Source organism: Syngnathus floridae, chromosome 7, assembly GCF_059516105.1.
Source record: "Syngnathus floridae isolate MCC-2025c chromosome 7, RoL_Sflo_1.0, whole genome shotgun sequence".
NCBI classification, from domain to species: Eukaryota; Metazoa; Chordata; class Actinopteri; order Syngnathiformes; family Syngnathidae; genus Syngnathus; species Syngnathus floridae.
In genome coordinates this window covers 11,773,489-11,793,439 of record NC_142419.1, presented here as the reverse complement: position 1 = coordinate 11,793,439, position 19,951 = coordinate 11,773,489, and the positions used below count along the sequence as shown (strand labels likewise).

Below are 19,951 nucleotides of genomic sequence, written 5' to 3'. Positions count from 1 at the left end.
TTCGGATCTACGGGTTTGGGGCTGTAAGCACAGGAATTCAAACGTCCATTGGTGTGACAGATTGAGAAAAAAAAATGTCTATAAAACGATATATATCAAACTTGTTTTCCTGACCACAAGAGAGTGGTTGCCTGAGTTATTGCTGGAAAAGTTTATGTGGCATTTTAAGAGCCATGTGGCTTAGCTCAAATAAGATGTGAGAAAAATGTTCGTCTATAACAAGAATGAATGCGGATGTTTATTTGCCAAAACAAAGATATGAGGTTCTTTTTGTGTGTGCCGACGTGATTTCACTTCATTGAGAAAAAACTGTATGATATTTGCATAGTGGTATAGTGTCATTTTTCAAATAAAAAATTCAAAATGAATAATTTTAAATTACAGAGCATTTTTAAAATCTAGCTACTCACATACGTACTTTTTATGAAAAAGAAAGTGAGGGCCAATTCTCAAGTAGTATTCACAACATTGTACAAATTTGAAAACATCCGCTAGTAACACCAAGAGAGCTGTCCTCCAAGCAACAAAATAACACTTGTAAGACTCCTTACGCGAGCCGCCCAATTTCAATTTGGAGTTTGCTTTCTCCTTCACCTCCCTCTGACTGAATTTAAATGAGATATCTGACTTTGAAGCTGTTGCCAAGTTGCTGAAAGTATGTTAGTGGGACTTTGCCAGCACACTGAAAGACACCTTGAGATTGGCTCGAACAAAAGAGTTCAGCAGGTTCCAAAGAACCAACTACTGCTGCAAGACGGTGTGTGCCTGCGTGTGTGTGTGTACGTGTGTACGTGTGTGTGCTTGCGTGCGTGCGTGTGCATGTGTGTGTGTAAGGAGGTTTATGAAAGTCCAAGAAGAGAGCTAACAGGCAACACTTGCAACAGTCGGCATTAAAAAGTGCCAGTGGCCCAACCTGCCCAGCAAAATCTACCCAGCAACAGCGTTTGTGTGTGTGCACGTGTGTTGTTGTGTGTTGGGGGTGCGGTGGTTGAACAAAGGTGAAGTTGTAAGAGGTGAGGAAGAGGCATGCTGTTATCACTTCATAATATCCGCAGAGTATAATCAGATATGCAGCGCTTGCAGAAATGCTTGCCGCCAGTTGAGGCCCCGTTTTACTACTAATAAAGCACCGCGTGTCAGGAGAGAATATCAAAATGGAATCAAAGGAAAATGTGGAAACACAACAAACACAGCTCATAGCAAAACGGAAGCATAGTGACTTACCCGTTTTTTGCCTCTCTGGCTCTCTTTGGCTTCCAAATGTTTCTTTTCTTTCTAAAGGCAGGGCCTAGGACGCATGGCATAAGCTACGTACATTATATGCAGTCATTTCCAAAGTGACCTATCGAAAAACACAAAACTAAAACATGCACAAAAGAAAAACAAACAGAAAAAAAACAACAGCGAAAGGCGCTTCGGGGAGAGGTTGGGACGGAGTGAGACGAGAAAAAAAGCAAAGGAGAGGATGAGGGACTAGTCGGGGGGAAGAAGGAGGGGAAAATTAACAAGAACAGAAAAAAAACACTTTTTTGTTATAACCCAAATTCCGCGTACGCTAAATGTCATAGCCATATTAAAAAAAAAAAAAAACAGCTCATATTTCCACTTCTATATTCTAAAAGCTGCAAATGCCAATCTGCCCACAACATAGCCAAAATTCTGTCCCTTTAAAAATGAACTTCTCCCTTTCTCTGTCTGAAACTGTCCTTCATTCTTTTGCAATCTTCTTTACTTGCACAGCTGAATGAAGCAAAAAAAAAAAAGAGAGAGAGAAATGGGAGTGTGGAAATTCGGCGAAAGGAAAAAGCAGCCATGAAGCCGTCCTCCTGTCACCCCAACACCTCCTTCCTATCTTCTCTCACCCCTTTCCCCCCTCCTCTCTGCTCACACTCCTTTTTCCTGCCCCCCCCCAAACCGCCCCCTCCCACACCCACTTAAATGCAAGAGGGACAGTCCAGTCCAGGTATAGCTACTACTCACTCAGCCTTTCTCCTCCCAAAACACCCTACCTCCCTCTCACACATACACTTGGACTTGTATCCTCTTCTTCCAGAGCGTCCCACACAACAAGCAGACTGTCTGCCACACACACACACACGCACACACACACACACACACACACACACACACACGGACGCAGACATTTCTTGGAGAAATTCCCTGCACCAAAAACAAATAGCAATTTTTATTTAGCCCCAGCGCACTGATTGAAAACAACAAGGCGCTTAAAGCCTTGACTCTTGATTTAGCAAGGCACACATACGCCATATGTCTGTTGTCACTGTACAAAATTGTCTGGCAGCCTCCAAATATAACATATTATTCATTATGGAGCAGGCTGAGTTCTGTTCAACTAGAAGATGAGGAGCCAAAAGAAATGACTGAATTAAAGCGTTAAATATCTTAAATCAAATCCAAATTTAATGTATAGCAATGTACTATGACAATATGGCACTGAGAGTGTTGTATGTTATAATTTGGAGGATAGAATATGAATACAAAATGAGGTGTTGGTGAAATTACATTGGGTACGACATTTTTGGCATAATTCATACAGTTCTACTCATCTGAAAATGTTTCAATGTATTTCTGGGCCGACATTTTGTCTACAAAAGTCTTTATCAATGTCAGCGTCACATCCTCAACAACAAATGCATGAATCATTTATTCACTTCTGTCTCTAAGGCATTACAATATTTTTATTAGAAAGAAATGCAAACCTTGCAGTCTCAATCACAGTAGTAACAGAGTTACTTTGTCTGCCAGTAACGATTTCCTATAGAACGCTGAAATCCTTAAATCTGACAGTAATGAAAATATCATCGTCACCTCATTTTTACCACAAATTAGAACAAAATAATGTAATCATTAATATTAAATGATTTGACATCTTGAAAATTTGCTTTTTGCAATTATCAATTTATACTATTACCATTTTTAAATACTGTAAATGCTTGTCCAAATCCTTGTTTCAGCCCAAAAATTCTGCCTTGACACCAAAAGTTGTTTTTGCTCAAGAAGCCTTCAAAAAAATTGCTGTACTGAGTTCTGTTTTGTGTAGTCACTCCAAAATGTGAGGTACCTTTAAAAGCACTATTCAATACCTTATGACCTTAAATAATGAATATTATTTATAAAACATACTTTTATTAACTATTTACTTGCATTTCAAACACAATTTGATTGAGTAAAAAATATTCTGATATTTTTCATTAGACTGTCAAAAGCTTGAGAGAGAAATATGTACTTTCATAAAACATCTGCTCATCCTGCTGCTGCTGGCTGACAACTGCGATCTCATCACAATGAAATATCCTCATATAAAAATTTGGGAAAATTCTTCATACATAAATGTACAATTTGTCAAATACATACGTCTAGGTTGTACACGAAAGAAGAAGAGTTTATTTTCTCTTAGAACAGATAAGTCAAGATTTACAGACAGTATAACAACACACAGCAAAATTAGAGTGGGAGCAGATATTTATTTATGTGTTTAAATTCACAACACATGGGCAAGAAACACAAGATTAAAAAAAGGGCGGAGGTGGCACCTTGTGTTGCTCATGATCAAATATATTTTTTGCCCCCTCTCTTCCTGCCGACATTTTGACCGGACCTGTTGTTGCAACGTTAAGAGAGCAGGGAGGCTTTTTTTTTTATTGTATATTTCTAAAGTTTGCTGTATTTACCTTTTCCATCTTTACTCCTTTTTTTTTTTTAATTCCTCCATCCATGTCGGGTATTCTGCTCACGCACGGCTGCGGCAGACCTCCTCCAATCACTGGCATTAATCCACACCTCAGACCCCCTAACACCCTCTATGCTCTCCCACAATGCACCTCAGCCCCAAAACTTTCCCAAGACACATTTGGCTTCTCTCTATCGCTTACCTCTCCCTCCCTTTTCAGCCCTCTTTCCTTTCAGCTCGTCTCCCTGTGGCTCTTCATCGCCCAGTTTCCTTTGCTCTGGCTCATTCTTTCACAAACTCTCTAAATTTCCCTTTTCTCTCTCTCCATTCAGCCACGGCTGTCAGACAAAAGTATCTCCTAATCTTCCCTATGGGCTATTTGAACTAAAATGGTGGCATCCAACGGACCAACCATGTGATAGACCCCCAAGTAGACGGAGCCCATTTAAATAGTAGCTCTGTTAATTTACGGATTTTAGCGATTTCTTTCTTACTTTTGGGTATTACTCACTTTTATTCATGCAAATGGGGGCAGTCGAACTGCTTAGAATTCAACCTGTTGGGCCCAGAAGCCAAATGAAAATGGAAGGTCTGTCTCGATGTATTTTTTAAAAGAACATTTATTGTCTTTTATTTGGTTTCTTGTTGGATATTACTGTTAACAAGCAAAGGGGGTCAATGCTCATAGCAACAATAGTACTAAACATTTGGCTTAATGTAGTGGGAGTCATTAAGGGTAAGTTTGCTATCTCTAACTTTTACAGTCAAAGCGGTCCATTGAATTATATATACTAACTATACGGAACGCAGCATTATTTGCAGTTATTTTTTTTTAACCCTAAACAAAACCTTGACATGTGTTTTGTTCAGGGTTTAATTTTAAATTACTTTTTTTTCAAACTCTAAATTGGACGATTATGGCGCTCGACACCCGATGCCAAGATTTATTATACCATTTGACCCCCCCTGTAGGCAAACCATGAATTAACTGAAGAAAAGTTTTTGAAGACAACAGATCGTTTAATGCTGCGTGAGCTGTATTAAAAACAAACCTCGCTTCTCTCGTCTCACAGATGACACTTGACAATTGTGTGGGAAAATGGTGGCAATGCTTACAGCCCACATGTGCAGATACGGAGATAAAGGAACCAAAATCACATTAACCAGGTCACATATTCTATATTCTCTATATATTTCACATTAAGTGAAAGTCTTTTTGTTTTTGTTTCTGTGGTAGACAGACAAAATGAATCTTTCGAGTATTTCGGGGTGACAATCTCTGCGCTATAAAATTAGTGTGACATTACTATTTTATGACTATTATACTATTATACTCTATATTACTATTATATGACATTATTAAATGGTCACTGATTTGTTTGTTCTCAAACTGGATAAGAAAAGACTCAGCAGATTCCCTAAAAATGCTCAAATTTATTTGTGATGACATTTGGCACACTTTTGGGACTCTTTCCTTTGGATGGGGCAAAACAAAGCTAAAATTGTAGTAGTTTGATTCTGTAGGCAGTTATGAATGATGAGTCTTGAGATGGAAACTTAACGGGGAAATTTTGACTTTCTTCTTCACCTGAGTAGAACCTTCCATCACTCCAAAAGCATTCCTACATTCCAGTAATCTCAGACTATTCTGAGAAGTGCATAAAACAGCCTAGTATCCAACGGCCACTTACGCATTATGCTATTCTCAATTCCACTATTTATGTCCCTGCCAAAAGAGTGGCCTGCATGTCGTGAGATAGAATGGAATGGTTCAGGGTAGATGTACCATTTATAGCAGTAGCAATTATTTCCTGTATAGTGGTATGAACTGAATTCATTCCATTAGTAAAGCGAAACATTCATAAAACGAGGACTCTGATGCGGAAGTGTCAAATCCGGTTCCAGAAAGTAAAAACCTTGCCACAAACAAGTTCCCAGAGCTAACTTTACATTTACCTGTCGGTCGGCACTTCTACACTTGTGATCGTTTTCAACATATTGTACATTTTAGCAATCATTGTTTAATGGATGCCGCGGAAACCAGAGTTAAACAGAGAGATGCTCCATAGAAGGTTTTGTTGAGCAACTGGGAAAATCCATACTGAGAACTTAAAATCAAGGACGGTAATCCCTGCAGTCACACTTTTGCCAAGGGCAAATATTACCCATATATGCTGTATACATTGCTTGTACCAGGGATGCAGTCCACCAAACCCTCAAAAACTGGGTGAATAACAAAATCATAAAACACATGTTTGTTATCCACACATGTAACATTATCCAGGATTGGAGTTACGTGGGAGCCTATGTGAGCTCCCATGAGGACAGTTAAAAATTATGAAATTTTTCATGTATGATATCACTGATGCGACAGAGACAAGAAGTTACAAAGTTAATTATTTTGGTCCATAATGTGTGCTGATCTGTCCCTGGCAGTTTAAATGAAAATACAGCCAAAGTATAGTGCAAGTCTTTCACAGTGGTTTAATTTGAAAAGCCCTCCCACACTCTGCGGAGCAGTATTTGTGCGTCCGAAGAAAAGTCATCCCTACTGCACAGAAAAACTCTCAAAAGAATGTGTTTCAATAAAAAGACTACATGGCAGGCCTTGAATGATGAGAGATAGCGGGGAAATTAAACAAAATAATTCAATGAGAAATCTGTGAGTGGGCTACAAATCCCACAAGGGGTGAAAAATTTTTAAAGTGTTAGTGTGAGTTATTTTTTTATTTCTTTTTTTTTTTTTTTTTTTTTTTTTACTTTTACACTCAGATATTATGAGCTCCATGACTGCAAGTGAAGGTCTGGTGGCTGATAACAGTAAGATGAATTTTTTTTAACGGTTCTCTTGTACTCATCAATATGTATTCAATTCCCAGTCATATGTTTTCTTGTCTTACATATTGCAACTACACTGTATGACCAACACGGTATCTTGCTTGTTGAAATTAATTTGAATATCAGTATGTAACTCTGAATTAATTTATTGTATTGCTCAATTTTTTTTTACTATGCAGCAAGACCTGTTTTTATTTTGTACTCAGTTCCATTTTTGTTTTAAGGGTTTTCACACTTTCCCTTTTTTCACCCATCACAATAGAGGCTGCAAATATAGTACGTACCTTACTGCGAGAAGACTATGCTAAGTCTTCTACTGTCCTTTTTTTCCTCCTCTCACACTCCCTCCTCCTCCTCCACCTCACGATTCCATTTTCCCTTCTTGCCAACCCTCCCCCATTCTGTGTTTGCGTCCTCATCTGACCTGGCTTGGCCTGAATAGCTAGCTGTCTGTGCCCATTTGGATCGGGCACAGCTGGTACTGGCGCTGAAAGCCGATAGCCATTACTGCTGCTCTGCATGTCTGTCTGACATGGAGGACAAAGCCCGAAATGAGATTTTTGCTAATTTCCTAATTTATACAGCAGCAACTCAGATATTCACGGGTATTTGCATCCTCTTCTTTTTTACCACTGATGATTGGAACACGACCAATTAATGGCGCCGGTCGATAAATACCAGGAGGAATGTTTTTGTTGCTGACGGCTGGATTTGCAGCCACAGCTTACTTTTGCACCAGCTGCTGATAAGTGATGTTCAACACAAGGCCGGTGGGCCACTTCTGTACTGCTACGTCATTTTTGATCCTCTAAAGATAGTAAAGTCAACTTCATTTTACTTGCTAAACTATTTTGTTCATTCATTATGGCAGAAGGTCTTTACAAAATTGCAAAGTTCTTTACATTATACAGATATTACAAGCATTTTTTCACCAAGTCTCTTTGTTGATTTGGAGTATTGATGTAATATAAGTATGGCAGGTTTGCCCACTGTTGCAAGAGAATAATAATAAATAAAATAATACTATATACAATAAATAAATAAACTGACAGAAAATATAGCACTTGACCTCATTATTAAACCTAAATTATGAAATTGTAACTTGTTTGCAGATTGTATTCTGTCTCTTACTATAGGTTGGTAAAACAAATTCAAGATTCCTTCATGGTACTTTTTGTTGCCTTGCTGCACCTCCATCCAACAGCTTTAGATACTACATTAATCCAATATCTGTTAATTTGTACAAATGTTGTTGTGTATGAATCATAAATATATGTTGGATCATTTATCAAGACCAGTGTCATACAGTGACAGGCAGAACAATTAATTGCTCTTCCACTAGATGCCCAAAGGTATAATAGTAATAATTTGTTCACTTGCCATTCACATGTAATTAAATACAGATTTCATATTAACCATAGCCAACCTGTTAGTAAATTGAGGTGAAGCTGATATCCCAGAAGCTGATATGAACAAAATGTTTTTTTTTCTCGACTGAATTTGATGAATACTTTGCTGCCTCCCACTGGTTAGAATATTTGCAAAGTATGTTTTTAGTCTGAACTAAAGATAATTCAAGTAATGAATGATAACAGACTTCTCATCTCAGTAAGGTTAGTCAGAATATGTAGGAACTAGTAAAACTATCAGTATCATTATACGAACAAGAATAAGAAGATCTACATGTTCAGCAGAATCTTAAAATAAGAAATTAAGTCAGTGTTCAAAACTGCACACATTTTTTTAATGTCATAATCTGTCACCCAGCGTTAACATTGGACAGTTTCGTTGATTTCGATTTCATACTTTTTTGTCGTCTTCCACTGCATTGTGATTCAATTCAGAGAATTTATTTTGCTTTCATTCTCCTGTGTGTCAAGTACTTAACCGAAGAGTTGACACAAAAGTGTTGAATCTTGAAACGTCCGTATTTTCCAATCTCAAAACCCAAGGTCAACACACGGTCTTCTTTTATTCATGCAAGTTATTTTCATTCCATCACTTTCTTGTCACCTTGAGAGTGCCCTTGTGTTACCGGTGTATACATTACTGTGTCAATGCTGAAAATGTCCATAATGTTAACATGCATCTACTTCCCTAACCCTTATTTTTGTCATTTAAAAAAATCCCAGTTTTCCCAAATTCAACCAAAAATTCCCTATTCAATTCCATTGTTCTCATTTAAAGTTCAAAATATGAATTTACCACATTTAATTCACCTTGCTAACGATGATCATGATCGCTAATAATGAATGATCTTCTACAATCATCTTATAAGATCACCTGCAACATTTAAGACGAATGAGCTTACTTGCCAGCATCAGCAATTCATTTTTTTTCTTTGATAATTTTGAGGGCCAGTATTGTAATCGCAAATACCATTTCCAAAGTTGAGATTCTTCATGTCAGCGGATCCTATTTTGTTTCACAACATTGTCAATACTTGCAACAATCAATAATTACATACCGCCTGCATGGTGGCAGGGCCCTCAGACTTCATCAGAGATATTCCCAGAGTGTGTCTGTAATAAAAATTGAAACAGCAAACAGTTGCAGTTAAAGATTTTTAAAAAAAAATCAGTCATGTATTGTATAGAAATGCATATTCTCTGTAGTTAACTAACCCCAACTGATACGCCTAGTATTTTTCATTCAAGGTGTTTCAAGTAGTCCAAATTATTCATTTAAATGTATTTATTATTATAAAATGAACCAGTCCCTTTCTCGCTGTGAGGTAGCTACGCGAACCACTTTTCTGCCATGCCAAACCATAAGAAACAACCGAAACATGAAGCTCATATAACCAAAGTCAGCCACCAAAGTCCCACTTTAGAATCATCGTGTCATAATACTTGAAGCAACGCAATCTATATTAGAGTGGAAAGAATGAGGGCAAACAAATGATGAAACAGGAGCAGATATATTTTTAACCATCATGAAATGCACGTTAGGTCTATTGTGCAGCTAACTATAACACAAACACACGCACACACACACAAGCATCATTTGAAGAATGAAAAGAATTCTTGCAAAAAATTACAAAACTAACACAGACTTTTATTCCTCTCATAAATTAAGTAAATGGAGGTTAAGAGGGGTCTGCATTCCGCAGTCCCTGTCCCTTTAAAGACAATGACCTGATCATCGGGGTAGCTTGGCTGCAGATGAGAAAGTAGTTATTTCAAGCACTCCCAACCCCTCGCTCATTTATTTGTGTATGTATTTTAAGAGACCTAAAGCGGTATACTAGATGTCTGGGTACCATGCTGATAAAGCAAGATGGGTCTAATGGAATCAAGGGACAGCATATGGGGGATGGGGGGGGGGGGGGAACAGGGAATCAGGGCTCTAAGCCAGACAGATAGACTTGGGTAGATACCATATCTTTAACGCTACTGATGTTCAACCAAACTGGCGCCCTGGCTTGCTGGCATGGTGCCTAGCGTTCTTCCACTGGCTGGGGGCTTGGATAGTTTGGATGACTCTTGTAAGAAACAGAAAGGAAGTCAAAGGTGACAAAGCAGACAGACTGCAGACAGACAGTGGCTAGAGGCAAGAACACAGAAAAATTCCAGAATAAATTCTGACCAAGTCGATAGAACTGAAATTCAACATTTGATACTCGCATCGGCGGTAAGCTTACAACAAAATCGTGTTGAGACAAAGTCGAGAGGATTGCCTCACAAAAGTCCGAACTTCTGCGAAGTTACTCCACTGAACTTTATTTCGGCACTCCCCATTGGGAAATTAGACCTTAAACCCCAGCAGGACTGGTCCACGCTTGTGATATCTCTTGCGCAATCAAGGCCAGCCTCCTTTAGCACAGTGTCTTCCACACGCCCCATAAATGGTGTTTACACTTTCTCAAACGCGACAGTCGCACAAACTTGCACGTGATGCTCATTAAAATGTGCAATTTTCCTCCAATTAAAACAAAAGTGTTGCTCCACTGTGTGATAGCAGAAACAGCGAGCATTTGAAGCAATATATTTCAGGTTTTTTTTTTTGCGGGACTGCAGAAACGTTAAATAAGATGTGGAGTGGAAAGCTCAAGCCACTTTATGTGACAGCTGGCCAGCGGGCCAGCTCCTGGCTGCAGGTGCCGTTGACAACTCGATCCATCAAAGTCGCCTTGCAATCCTGACAGAGACACATTGATTGACACTCACTATAGATGACAGTGATGACAGTGACACAGATTCCCGCTATAAGGGTACCGATGTTCCTGCATAGCGGGCTCACATGGCGGTTATTATTATCCTGTGGCGAAAGGCTTAATGGATGATGAAATTAATTTGATACTCTCACACATATGTATACTAACACACTCCAGTTTCAGGAAGAGGTCACTGAACCAGAAGCCTGATAATAATTTTGAGGAACTCATTCTGAACTCTTAGTGGATATGCCTGCCCAGAGCATCACTAACTACCATGCTGGAGGATGTTGCAGGCATCAGAGTGTCTGTCACAGCATCGCAATACTTTTACTGTGTCAAATGTTCAGTGTCGACTTGCACTCATCAGTGAAAAGAACAAGGCTCCAATGGCAAATCAGATAATGCACAGGAGCATGAACAGAATTTTTAAGGTCAAACCACAGCATTTTAATCAAACGTTGAGTAGACCACTCAAATAACTTTCTGATAATTACTTTCGATGGCATTAAGAAGTGACTTGCTGGTGTGTTTTGGATCATTGTCCTATTCCAGAACCCATTTGTGCTTCAGCTTGAAATCACAAACTGATGCCCAAACATTCTCCTTCAGGATTTTCTGGTAAAAAGCAGAATTCGTGGTTCCATCGTTCACAGCAAGTCGAACTAAAGGAGCAAAGCAGGGAAATGTGATTGTCATGTGGTGTTCAATTATGTGTCTTTGTGTTAGGAGTGCAGTCCTGGATGTGCTCTACGGAGGAAGTACAATGCCATAATGTTTATATTGCTACAGCAATTGGCAGGCAAATCCAAAGCAAATTCTCCACGTTTGTACTGTTGTATAACTTTTGAAAGTATACCTCAGGGACATTTACTTTTAGACCATTAACATTTTTCGTCAATGAGTAATTGCACATAATCAATTTTCTCAGTGGCTGGCAGCGGTATAATAAACTCCCCCCTCTGTTCGCTGCACATTAAGATTAAATATTTATTTCAGGTTGTGTTTAAAGTCTACCCCGATAGGGAAAAAAATAAACCCATTAGTATGGGTTTAAAATAAAATCTGCTGACTCGTTCCAAGAAAGCGACAACTGGAATGGCGTCAAGTTTATTTATTTATTTTATATTTATTTTATTTATTTGACTTGACTTGACTTGACTTGACTTGACTTGGGGCACGTACTGTTTGACAAACAAGCATTCACACAAATCTTCACAGCTAGTGTCACATTGAGTTTTCAGGTAGCCTAACAAACTCGACAAAGATTTGGAGATGTCTGTGATTCACTACTACTCTCTTTCTTCTGTGCCTATCATTTTAAGTGCTATCTACAAGGAAAGTGATTACAATGTTGATGATCTACGATACATTTCAGATGAGTTGAATAAACAATTAAACTGGGCCTGACTGTTGTTCCTGAAATCAGCTTATGCATCAAGACGTGCCAGGTCTGTTGTCTGGTCAGTTGGGACTGTTGAGTGGCCTTAGAGTGGTGGGAGTGTCCCAGCCCAGATGGCCTACCAATACAGTCAAGAGATTCAATGCTTTTTCTATTCACTCTCATGAACCAGATGGAGACTATTGTAGATTTAAGAAAGAGGTGGCTACGGGGATGTCTCAAATTTCCAAAATGTCTAATTACTGCAGTGGTTTGTTGTAATCTTTTCAGGGTTTTTTTTTTTTTTTTTGGATACAAAAAGAACCCTCCTAGAATGTATTGAAAGCTCCCCAGAGAAATGCTACAAAACCAGGCGGTTTCCCAAAAGATAGGAGAAAAAAGAGAAAGGGGAAGAGAAAGGAGAGGGGAAAAAAACACATTAAAGCTAGGCAAATGAAGCTGTCTGGGTGAGGAGCATTACACAGCGTTTGTAGGAGAGCTGCCTCTATTTTTAGTGTTTGCATGCATGCGCATGTGTGTGCCAGTCTTTCCCTGGTGAGGTGTGTGATGACTTCCTTAAGTCCAGGCTTTCATGTTCAAGTGAGACAGTCTGAGTGTCGAGATATGTCGGCAGAAATATTCTGGCTAATTGAAACACTTCACAAATGAAGCTGTCAAACAGACACTTCAAACAGAATAGACAAAAACAGTTGAAAGAGAGTCTAGAGGACTTTTTTCTTTCGAAAGTACAAGTGATCACAATTTTAGGGACATCATAATCGTTGCACAAGCAAATATAGCAGCTATACAGTCCATTGCCAATTTTGGTCAGTCAAGGCTTATTACTGTATGTATTCAATATTCGCAGATTAACCACAGAACCGAGGCCAATGTCATAGTAATCTGAGACATGATTTGTTCTCCAACAGCCATCTTGGAGCTTATTTTCCCCTGGCGCTAGGAAAATCCAATATGTAGCCAGCTCAACATTCAGAGCAGAGAGGGTCGAAAAAAAAACACTTCCCTGTTTTGTGTGAAAGAAATGGAGACGAGTTGAATGAAAGTTGTTAAACTAATTTGATGAACACATTTTGCTATGTCCACGATTGCTAGTATGTACTATACAATAACGTGTAAAATGTGTATATACTGATTAAAGGTTAAATGTCAATATATGTCTAATTTTATTACTCTGCTGCAGATGTTCTTTGCTTTTAGACTCTCTTTTCTTTTCTTTTCTTTTCTTTTAATTGTGCCTGCTATTTTATGTGTTCGGCGACCTTGAGTGCCTTGAAAGGCGCCTTACAAATAAAATGTATTATTATTATTATTATTATCATTATTATTAATATTATTATTATATAATGTTGTATAAATACACAGAGCAGTCATCTAATATTGAGCACAATACAATAATGATAGGCTTAACACCATATTAAATATTTGGCTTTAAGAAAGATAATATTGATCTTTTTTTTTAATTAAGTATCATACTGTGTAAATTATACAGTATATTTTGCATATACAGTATTTTGCAGGAAAAACGGTTATTCAAATTGTTTTTTTTTTCATGTTACCCAGAACATTGATTCTAATGCCTTTGAATAAATTGTTTCATGATAAAATTCCTTCCACTGAATATACAATAGATATCGATGTATCGTACCCGAATTTGTAAAACAGCTCTCCATGTTTTTGAAAATGGCAGTGAGGCTAAGTTAGAAAAAAAAAAAACATGTGGTGGATTAATGAATGAAGTGGTTTGGCAATGTCCTCCTGAAAACCTTGAGAATGAAATAATAATGAAAGTTTATTCCTTTGTGATGTGTGTTTGTTAATGTGGGTATGTGCATGCATGTGTGTGCGCGCTGGTCAGTACAGTTTTTGTTTGGACAAGGAGAGGTGAGCCCTGAGAACAGCAGGCTACTGAGTGCCTGCCAGAGCAAGATGTGCTTCAGATAACATATGGCAGTGGGAACTGGATACAACACAAACATATTACAGAGATGGCATTACATGGAATGAAATAACTGCGTGTGTTTGATACTCAGTTTTGATGTGTAAGCATGGCTACACTATGTGTCCTGTAAAGTGCTTTGAGCACCAAATAGCAATTTTAGTGTGTTGAAAAGACCTGAATTTAGCATGAAATGTAGTTGCATGATTTTTTTTAGCCTCATGCAAAGAGGCTTTATTACATTCATGCCCACTGGTCATGTATGGATAAGATGGGGAAAATGAACTGATTTGTACATGCAAAATGCAGTTCACATTGAATGTAAATCATGGAAAGCTCAGCAGAAAATTGTTGCATGAAATCTGCGTCTAGGTTGTCCCAGTGGAGCCGTCTCATTCTACTACGTATGTGCATCACCTGTCTTGGCAAGCAACATGAGCATGGGAGTGTGTGTGACGTTGTGCATGCATGCTTGTGTGTGTTTAGCGTATTCATGTCTGCTCAGGTTATGGAGTTAGGAGAAGAGGCAAAAGTGAAGATAATTTGAAGTCTTGGAAATGAAAACATAGGCTGACCTACTGTTCACCCATAAAGTCACATCAAAGTTTCCATAGTTGTGTTAAACCAGATTCCTGGTGGAATTTTGCTCAACAAATACCAAAGTTCCTTGACCATAGTAAAAAAACAGCTTCGGGCTTATGTCCCCTGTTCTGTGGCCACTGCACCATGCTCATACAAATCAGAACTTGACCTCATCACATTCAGGACAAATATACCTTACTCTCCAATTGGATAAATCTGAGAACAGACTATCAAGTACAAGACATTAGAATACGGTGCAAGACCACAGAAGACCTCATGAGGCTTAAGTTCAATTTCAGTAGAATCAAAAAAATGATTCAGATTATGTTTTGGGCTGTGCGAAACTTGTCAAAAACGAACCGAATGATTTAAATGCAAAATACTTCACCCAGTTTAAGAGGCTCAACTGAAAATGAAATAAGTTTTAAAGGGCATGTCCCTTGAGTTGCAAACAAACAAACAAACACAGGCAGCGCTAGTTCAAGGCAAACATCACGTCGGTAAGCTTAAAAAGTGATTTAAGGCTTAGGATAAAACAATGTCACTCAGTAAAATGCAGACAAGCCTGGAGGTAAATAAGCCAGACAGTATGCATTCTTGTTTGTTCATCTGTCTGGTATATTTGACACGCACACACACACATCGGCACTTTCAATCGTAAATTACTGGCAGCGGGGATAATTCACTGTTATTTTATAATACCCCTACTGTAATTTATTTTCACAGTATAGTTCGGCAATTTGAAGCCAATTTTCGTATGAAGCCACAACGACACATGGGTGGGATTCAAATAACGGAATCTTTAGTTCCTGGAGGACCCGGCCTACCTCCTGACCCACAGACACCCCATATTTTAATGTTCCGTGTATTTGACTTAAATTGTGTACCTTCTTTTGCTTCTTCCTCAAACTTATCGGAATGCATCGAACAACTTGTATGCAAGTATTGATAAGGTATCTTTGTGTTTTTGCTGTTTTGCATTCACCACAGTTTTAGGCGATTAATGGAATGCATTTTCTGTCAGGTGGTGGAGATTCACACATATTTATATATTACATTGTGTGTTATCAAGAATAATTGTCAACTGTGGCCATGTGTTGCCCTTTGAGACGTGTCTGTGATTAAGAGCTATATCCATCAAATTAACTTGACTTAAACATGATTTGGGTTAAAAATCGGACCAACCCAGGAAGTTGGGTCTAACCATTTTTGAAATTGAATTTAAATTGAAACACTCTCTGGCCCTCCTTCGTAAAAAGTGGGGACCACTAACAGTCCAGAAACTGTCCCTTATGACTATGCAATGTTGCAGAAGTGGGTCAATCGGGAACGCCCCAAAGGGAGGAAATACCCCTAATATGCAAAAGCATTTGTACATGCAGCATGCCATTACTTTAACGGAATGTCGTGTGTTTGATCCGCAGCAACATTAGCCCGAGCCGGACGTGCAGTTTTACTGCAGGCAACTAACACTGCTTTTCGTGCTAGCTCTATTTCTATAATTGTAAAATCTGTCATGCAAATCACATCTTGTGTTTTATTTTAGATGACGACCAGAGACACCGTCTGACTGGTTCGGACGCCAGCAGCACTGTTGCAGCTTATCCATTCAATTGGGAGGAGCAAAATGTCTAAGGAAAGGACTGAGGAATGTCATCGTGCCGTGACAAAGTTTGTCATTAAAGGCCTGCACCCATTTGCCACTGTAGAAGCCCTTGATTTTCGGTAGGTGATGATTTCTATTGTGGGAGAATGTTTGCATTCTTCACTCTTAGGTTTGTAATGTCATATTTGGACAAAGTTGCAATATATATAAAACAAAATGATCATAATCCTTTATGTGCTTCTTTTGGTCTCCCAAATGAGAATCGATAAAGAATTGAATCATTGAACAGAATCGAAAATGGAATCGTAAAAATCTTATCAGTTCCCATCCTTAGCGGTGCCCATCCCCATTATGAGAGATCATTGACATAAAAGAACATCATTCATTTTTCATAATTACATATACAATTAAATACAATTTGAGCCGATGTTTTATTCCAGAAATGTGTATCAAACTGGCAACAATTCCCCAAAAAGATGAGTTGAAAAGGTAGGTTTTAGTATTTAAGCTAGAATAAGACCTGGTTTTCCCCTTTCAGCGCTTGAACAATTAATCCACACATTAATCTTTCTCCCAGTTGGATTACTGTAACTCCCCCTACACCTGCCTCGATCAGTATTGTCTCAAATGCGTAGTTATTCAAACACAGTCACTCGATTTCTAATCTCTAACCAACCCAAGATCCCACATTACTCACATTCCACCACGAGCTAAAAGAAAAATTTAAAACCAAGTGTGAATTACTTGTGTTTGCGTCTAAAGCACTCCATGACCTCACTCCTTGTTCCTCATTTTACGACACGACCTCACTGCTCAGCACATCTTGGACTTTTATACATCCCCTGCACAAACCACAAATCAAAATGAGACAGTCTATTTGCATTTCTGGCTCCAACTCTGTGAAAGCGTCTTCCATAATCTGTTAGATCTGCTGTTTCAAACAAATGCCTGAAAATGATCATCAGGCGTTTTTTTTTAACCTCCCTTTTATTCCCATGCCCATTTTTTTTAATTTTATTCTAGCGCCAGTTCTGTTATGTTTGCATCATTGTCTTCATAGTCTCTCTCGTTTTCCCTTTTATCCTCTCTCAATTTTGTATGTATAGGTCTGTGAAATGCTTGTTTTGAAAAGTGCAATATATATATATAAAATAAAATAATATACCGACCATGATAAGGCAGTGACTCAAGGAGATCTCAGAACTTCATTTTAAATAAATCATCCGAGTCCTCAAATTATAAATCAATTCTTAAAATGCCGTGCCCAATCGATTGAGTGAACAAATTCCAAATCATTACAGGCGAGCGTGTTATCATTTCCCCTATCTTTGGCAGACTTCCATGTTAGTGTGACGAAACAGTCTATCGGACGGACTGAGAGGTTAGTCGACACTTGACCTGGACTACGCGGATGAACAACATTTGTCTGAGTCTGTACTCAGTTGGAACGAGGACGAATGAGGCAAACTGACTAAGAAGCAGTCGCAAGAAGCTACGTACGCCATATTGCCTGTGATAAAACTTCTCAACTAAATGTCCTTACATCCAGGTCAGTTCAGTGCACAGTGTTGCTATCCTCTCACAAAACTTCATTGCAAAACCTGCTTTTAAAGGGCAAAGGCCACCACTTAAATGTTGCCAATTGTGCAATCTTAGCAGATATTACGTAACATGCCCATCAACAGCATGCTTTGCGTTAGAAGCAATTTACAATATGGATAATTTGGAAAACTGACTGACAAGCATATTTTTTTTTCTTAATCTTATAATTAAATCCATGTGCTCATATTGTTGTTTAATGTTAGTAACAATTTTATTTCAGCGGTGAATTTTGTGTGTATGTATCTGTGACATTTACTAAAATGTCATTGAAGGAGAAACTGGAATTTTAATGAGTAGTTTTCCCTCATACGTAGCCTACTTTTGTAAATCGTCAGTGAAAAAAGATGTACTGTAAACTAAATTGTAAATGACTTCCTTTTGCTCAACTTTTTTCCTGGCTTCAGCATGAAAAGTGAGTTTCTTTACTTGTCATTAGATTTTACTGCCCCGTATGTCATTTTGACAGCTTCATTAAAGAATCTGGCAAAAAGCTGAGGATTTCTGTTTGCGTACAAGTCAGTATGAATACTTCTCAGAATACATGTCCCCGTTACTCTTTACTCTTTTGTTTCCTTGTGGCATTTTTGATTCTGTCTCTCTCTTTTCAATGTTGCCCTTCTTTGCTGCTATTGTCACTTGCACCTCGGTCATAAATGTGCTTCATTACCCTTCACGCTCTCTTTTCTTTCTCTCTCGTTTTCGCCGCATTTGTCGACCACCAACCTTCACCCTCGCCACCTCCTTCTTTCGTCACCAAAGGGGGAAAAAAAATCACTTTTCTGGCTGCTGGTTTGTCCCCAGCCTCTCCAAACCGCCTCGATTTGGTATTGGCTGAATGGAGTTTCTGGTATATTGGTATTGGCTGGCCTCCGCAGGGGAGGTAGAGCTGTTTCACTTAATCAATGCCCTATAGTGATGGGGGCTGTTGGCGTTTGGAGGGGGGGGGTAGTAGGTGTGCCAGACGCACAGCACAGCAGCCGTCAGCATTGGCAGCCCTCCATGAAACAGAGCATGGGGATGGCATGACCTTCAGACACTCAGGAATAGACACACACACATGCACACAATTGCAAATCATATGAAGTGAAATGTCTGCAGGCCACACCCAAAATTCACCCCGCCTCCTCTGTAGAGGCAGACACAAAGTATGGCAAAGAGACATGGCATCACCTTGAGAAGGGCAAGAAAAAATAGTACAGCTATGCAAGCACTGACTAGACTGCAAAGGCTGCCATTTGCTCTGAATATTTTTTGGGATACGTGAATAAAATTATAGGACATAGTCTTCTTTGAGAATATGGATTCTGAGTGATTTTTGTAAATCCTCCATTTGGCCCTTTTTGTGAGCATTAGAAAATGTTTTATTTATGGATTCATATTTAATACAGGTTTGTAAGAAATAATGTTTGCGGGATTATGAAGGTTTAATAGTTTTACTTTAACTTTAATAGTTTAAATGATTATTTACAAAAATAATCTTGTCTTGGTGCAGCCCAATGATGACTTGATTACCTGAACTGTTTGTGTTTAATATACAGCATTGTTTTTAATGAATTTCAAATTCATCGGGAATTAAACCTCAGTACCATTAAAAATGTAAAGTAAAAATTACATACACATAAAAAATACTTTTTTAAATCCCAGAAACACTGAAATAAATTGCACAAAAAAACCCCATAAAATTAAGATCTTGCTCTGTAGTCCATTTTTCCTCTGCTCGCTCCACCCAGATAAAAAACACCTCCCTGAGCTTTGACCTCGCATCGTCCACCTGCCGATTCTGTCCCCTCCCCTCCCCTCTCGTCAGCCCTACGCAGGCCCCCCACGTAGTAAACCTATTAACAGACCCTGTTTCACTGTAATGATGCCTCTCCTTTTGCCTGTGCAGCTGCTGTGATGAATAGATAGGATAAAACCGGGAACCTCAACATCCCGTTCTATTGTTTCACTTATTGCCGAGGGATAGATGGAAGGCTACAATATGTTGGCTGCACTCCATGACACTTTCATATTGTCATAGTAGATACTAATAATTAAATACACCAAGCTGCCTTCATGGGGATGAAATTCTGAATGACATAGTAAGAAGGGTGTTTTTTAACAATGTTTATCATTTTGTGTGTAGTTTAAGTTTTTAA

The 19,951-nt window shown here is 38.6% G+C and overlaps 1 long non-coding RNA gene across 6 annotated transcripts in view; it reads right to left on the bottom strand.

Moving 5' to 3' along the window:
- Positions 1 to 19,951, bottom strand: part of LOC148395254 (uncharacterized) — a 55,969-nt gene that overhangs the window by 18,894 nt on the left and 17,124 nt on the right. For 2 of the 6 annotated variants that reach the window (XR_015859623.1, XR_015859626.1), the window contains exons 1-2: positions 10,173 to 10,304; positions 8,997 to 9,051 (exon numbers count right to left, since the gene is read on the bottom strand). This is a non-coding gene — a long non-coding RNA (uncharacterized LOC148395254). Of the gene's footprint in view, positions 1 to 1,224; positions 1,828 to 8,996; positions 9,052 to 10,172; positions 10,305 to 18,480; positions 18,787 to 19,951 lie in introns of those variants that run through there. The other 4 variants (XR_015859622.1, XR_015859625.1, XR_015859621.1 and 1 more) reach the window with 3 other exon arrangements.